Source organism: Triticum urartu, chromosome 7A (assembly GCF_056163025.1).
Source record: "Triticum urartu cultivar PI428250 chromosome 7A, HENAU_Tu73, whole genome shotgun sequence".
NCBI classification, from domain to species: Eukaryota; Viridiplantae; Streptophyta; class Magnoliopsida; order Poales; family Poaceae; genus Triticum; species Triticum urartu.
The window spans coordinates 714,742,069-714,747,661 of record NC_141879.1 but is presented as its reverse complement, the minus strand read 5'-3'; positions in this window follow the sequence as shown (position 1 = coordinate 714,747,661).

Sequence of the window (5,593 nt, the reverse complement as noted above, 5' to 3'; positions counted from 1 at the left end):
GACAAGGAAGCTATAGCCTCCTCGAAGAAGGTTGTCCGGAAGGGAGGAATCAAAAATTCCTCTCCTCAGGGGAAGAAGAGGACCACCTCTGACGACCCGGAGACCATGGCCTCAAAGCAGGGGAAGAAATCTTCGTCAGAGGGTCCTTCGCCGGGGGATACTTCGGCCGAATTATGCCCTCAAGGGGATCAGTCCTCCACCGAGCCGTAAGTAGAGAGGAGTTTTTCTTTTTAAGAAATGAGAGAAATCCTTGCGTTATATCTGAGAAGAGTAATCGAAAATTTACCTTGTAGCTCGGACCTTAGCCCTTCTCAGAAGAGCTCGTCTTCGAGGGATCTTCTTCCGGAGATGATGGAGAGCGGAACGCCTCCCTCTGCCGTACCGCCTTGCGAGGCGGGCGATCCTGAGGTATCGTCGCGGAGGGTTTCTCCAAATTCGGCAGGGCCGAAAGGTAGTCATATGTCCCCCCAAAGCCCTCCGCGTCCAGCCTTCGAAAAGGGCCATCGGACGAGTCCGGCATCGTCTGGTGTGCGGTCCGAGGAGCTGAAGGATCTGCTAGGGCGAGCATCTATCTCAGAGGAGCATCGTGCATTGATGGGTACGGTGATTGAGAGGATTTCATCCGCGGAGAGCGGATTGCACGAGGCCGTCAGGAGTTTACTGACAGGTTTTGAGGTACGCGAAATAATGTACCCTTTTTGGACAGTTGCGCATAAATAAGATGTTCCCTGTGTAGATAGTAGCCCCTGAGACTCTGTGCGTTGTCAAAAGTGACGGCGTGCAGAGGATCATATTCCCAGGTCTAATATGCCGCCTTCATACGTAGGTGGCGAAGTGTCCGGTGGCAAGCCGGACTGATGAATTTGCCGAGCTAAAGCGGCAACTTGACGTGGCAGATGCTGACATCGTGCTTGTCAACAAGCGGCTTGACGAGGCACAAGGTATGTAATTACTCCGGCGGCACCTGGTAAGAGGAGCTTTATGCCAGTATCTTACAATGTGTGCGCTTGATGCAGATGGTGCTACTGCCATGGAGAATCTTCGGGCGGAACTTTCCCGAGCCAAGGAGCAAGCCAGGAAAAGTGATGCGGCTGCCTTAAAGGCAATTGAAGAGCTAAAAGCCGAACAGGCTGCTCACTGCCGAAGCAAGAAGGAAATGGCCGAGATGGCCGTGAAGCTAAAGAACGCTGCTGACCGTTGCAAGCTTCTTGAAAAAGAAGATCAGGCGGAACAGAAGGACCTGGAGAAGGCCATTGCCGATGCCAAGGATGCTCGCTCTACGATGAGAGCTATGAAGGAGGAGCTGCGTCAGGCCGGAGAGATCGCGGCTGGAAAGCCCTTTATGCTGCGGAGGAAGTTCTGTGATCCTAAACACGCTCCGTTAGACCGGATGTGGAGTACGGCGGACACCTATCTGGATTTGGCAGCGAGTGCCGGAGATGCGGCCGAACACTTCCGAGATCAAGAAGATCGCGAAGTGGAAAAGCTCTTTTGGTCGCAGTTCCACAATCCGGAGCGTCCGCTGTCATTAGCCGATCGTTTGGCCGAATGGGCTGAGCTAAATAGGTTGTCCGGACTCGCCATGAAGTATGTCATGAGTCATCTGTGGCCAGAGAGGCCAGAGCCAAAAAGTTATTTCAACTTGGTGCAGCAACTCCTTGGTGCGGTGCCGCATATCAATGCAATGAAGAGGTCAGCGTGCATAGAGGGTGCGCGGATGACTCTTTCCCGTGTCAAGACATACTGGGCGGAAATGGAGGCCACTGCTGTTGCATCCCCAGACTCGGATGGAAGCCGAGTACCTGCCGAGCACTATTTTCAGGAAGTTCTGCAAGGCGCTCGTTTAATAGAGATGCAGTGCTCGAAGGATACTATATTCGAATAGCATATATTATTGTAAAACAATATTTTGATAAATTGTAGAAGCTTTTTATACTTGTGCCTGCAAGTATTATAATACCTCATGTGCGGCCGTTTAACATATATGTATATATAATCTGAAAGATGACAGTCGTCGGCTTCAGCCCCCACGCACATAATGCGGGGGTGTTCGCAGAAGGCGCATTTTCACACTTGATCCAACGTCTTGGTCCTACAAAGGAGGTGATAGCGCAGCGAACTAGGCAATCGGAATATGATGCTTTATCACTTTCACTTAGCCATAGGAGTTTGACAGTGAGGCTACTTATATAGCCCCTGGTGGCGCCTGCGCTCGCCCGAACTCGCGGCGTGTATGTGCCTGGCCGGGAAGCGGCCCTTCGTTAATGCGGAGGAATCCTAAAGATTCCGGTAAGTCATCGAGTGGTTGACCAGTCTCACGCTATATCATGATAGTCAGTTTTCGGCTTTCTCTACTGAGGTGCTCGCCTGGCCGAACCGGGGCACAATCGCAGTAGTTCTCCTGGTGCCGCCTTAGCCGATAGACCGGAACGTAAGGTAGCAAAACACAGGAGCCGGGCAAACCCAACATTTGACCAAAGACATGATTCGGAGCTGATGCATATAAGGCCAAACTCGCGACGCCGAACACTCCCTAAGATATTCGGTCTTTGTGAGGGCGGGCGAGATAACGACCTTAGTAATAAGCCCCTAGTGTCCAGGTACGCGCAAAACTTTAACGTGGCCACATGCCAAAACGCCAGGCTCCTCCTTGGTTATACCAAGAAACCAGGGGATGTGTATCAACAAAAGACAGTAAAAAAGGTTTACGCAGGGTCTTAATCTGAAAAGAATCCTTGGAACGGGTCCCTGCTGCACGTCTGCGCCTGTGTCTCCGTTGTGCCGTATCCTGGACGGGCGTAGCACGGTGTTCGTCTGTAAAAGAGAGGAACTTAGTTAAAGAAAGATCGTGCCGAACATGAGTTATACTAAATAAACAAAGTATAAATCGAAATGGGTAAAACTGAGCTTTATTGTCTCTTGTTTTATATGCGCGGAGCCCCTAGTACAGGGGTATACGGCTATTAAGCCTTTATCAATTGTATATTTGTGCCGGACTCGTCTAGCCGTGTCCGTGGTCTTGACGACCTGTTTAGGTGCTTTGGCTGGTGAAGCTGCTTTATTGTGGGGCTGTCAAGGCAGCCGCATTGTCTTCCACGCGGGAGGAACACTCAATGTTTTCCCTTTAATGAGATGATGCCTCGTGGACCGGGCATCTTAAGCGTGAGAGATGCATAATGCGGTATTTCGTTAAAGCGGGCGAAAGCTTCGCGCCCCAGCAGTGCTTGATAGCTACTTGAGAATGGGGCGATGTGAAAAGTTAGCTGTTCACGAGGGAAGTTATCGGGGGAGCCGAACATAACTTGTAGCCGGAGAGAACCCATACAACGGGCATCCGGGCCTGGCGTTACCCCTTGAAAGGAGGTTTTGCTATGGCGAATTTTTGTTGGGTCTATCCCCATGTTGCGGATTGTGTCCTGGTATAACAGGTTTAGACCACTGCCGCCGTCCATCAGGACATTTGTAAAATGGAGTCCGCCGATATTGGATCTAATACCAAGGCAGTCCATCCTGCATTCAGTAATCCTGATGGTCGAAGATGATCGGTTTTAACAACCATTGGCGAGACTCCTTTGGGATAGGCCGTATGGCGCGTATCTCTGTTGGCGCCATTCTGTTCATCACGTGAAGTAAGTTTACTGTTTTGACTTCTTGTGGGAAATCCTTTTGTTTCCTGGTGCTCTGCTTGTGGGGTTCGTCGTCGTCCTCACTTGGTGTGTCGAGCCCCTTGTGTTCGGCGTTGAGTTTGCCGGATTGCTTGAAAACCCAACAATCTCTGTGGGTATGGTTCGCAGGCTTCCCGGGAGTACTGTGTATTTGACATATCTTGTCCAAGATTTTGTTTAAGTTGGATAGCTCATCCCTGTTATCCTTGAGGGGCGGCTTTCTCTGATTCTGCCGCGAGCTTTTGAATCCGGCGTTGACCGCCGTGCTCTTTGGGCTGTGTCCACCATGTATACATCATGATATGAGGTGGCTGTCCAGTGCCTTATAGGCGTTGGTTCATGTTCATCTCCTACATCGTCGTCCATACCGTCGGTGTCTTTGGAGTCGAAGTCGAGCACGTCGTTTAAATTATCGACAGTGGCTACGAAGTGGGTGGTGGGTGGGCTTTGAATTTCTTCATCATCCGCATCCCAACCTTGTTGACCATAGTCCGGCCAGGGCTCTCCTGATAAAGAGAGAGACTTTAGTGAATTCAGAATATCGCCGAAGGGCGAGTGCTGAAAGATGTCCGCGGCGGTGAACTCCATGATCGGCGCCCAATCGGGTTCGATCGGTAGGGGCGCGGAGGGCTCGGAGTCTGGAGAGGAGTCCGGCTCCTTGGAGTCACGGGCTTCGCAGAGAATAGGGCTGGTGTTCGGCTCAATCACTGTAGTGATTGCAGCCCCCGAGGCGGTGTCCAACCACCCGTCCTCGATTGGCGTAGTTGGCTTTGAATTAAGGGTCGGAGCTGATGCGGGTGCGGCCTTCAGGGCATTGTTCGGCGGCAGAGCTAGATCATGCCCATCGTGACAACGCGGCGCGCTCGGCTGCGGCTCGAATCCGTCGAAGATCGAGTCTTCGCGGAGGTCCGCTGTGTAGTTTAAACTTCCAAATCTGACCTGACGGCCAGGGGCGTAGCTTTCGATCTGCTCCAGATGGCCAAGCGAATTGGCCCGCAGTGCAAAACCGCCAAATACGAAGATCTTTTCAGGGAGAAAAGTCTCACCCTGGATCATATTGTCGTTGATGATCGGAGGAGCCATCGGGCCTAAAAGTGACGACACAGAGGAACTCTCAATGAAAGCACCAATGTCGGTGTCAAAACCGGCGGATCTCGGGTAGGGGGTCCCGAACTGTGCGTCTAGGCGGATGGTAACAGGAGGCAGGGGACACAATGTTTTACCCAGGTTCGGGCCCTCTTGATGGAGGTAAAACCCTACGTCCTACTTGATTAATATTGATGATATGGGTAGTACAAGAGTAGATCTACCACGAGATCAGAGAGGCTAAACCCTAGAAGCTAGCCTATGGTATGATTGTTGTTCGTCCTATGGACTAAAACCCTCCATCTTATATAGACACCGGAGAGGGCTAGGGTTACACAGAGTCGGTTACAATGGTAGGAGATCTACATACCCATATCGCCAAGCTTGCCTTCCACGCCAAGGAAAGTCCCTTCCGGACACGGGATGAAGTCTTTAATCTTGTATCTTCATAGTCCAGGAGTTCGGCCGAAGGTATAGTCCGGCTATCCGGACACCCCCTAATCCAGGACTCCCTCAGCGGGTCCGGGCGGTCAGTTTCAGCGTCAATACATAGAAATACGAGGTTTAGCCCGATTCGCAACGGTTCGACTCAAATGTGGTACTGACACGTAAAAATTTTCAAAAATGGTATCAGTTCGCCACCACCGCCCCAAATGTGGTACTATCGTGTAATTAACTCTGGTAATTTAGAGCAACTCTAGTAGACCCTGCAAAACGCCGGCCTGCAAAACGCATATGCAGTTCGCGCAAAACAGCTTTTGCGGGCCGGCGCGGGCTGGCACAGATGCAGACCCTCCAAACGGATCCGTAAAAAAGTATATTAGCGGAATATGCTTTTTTAC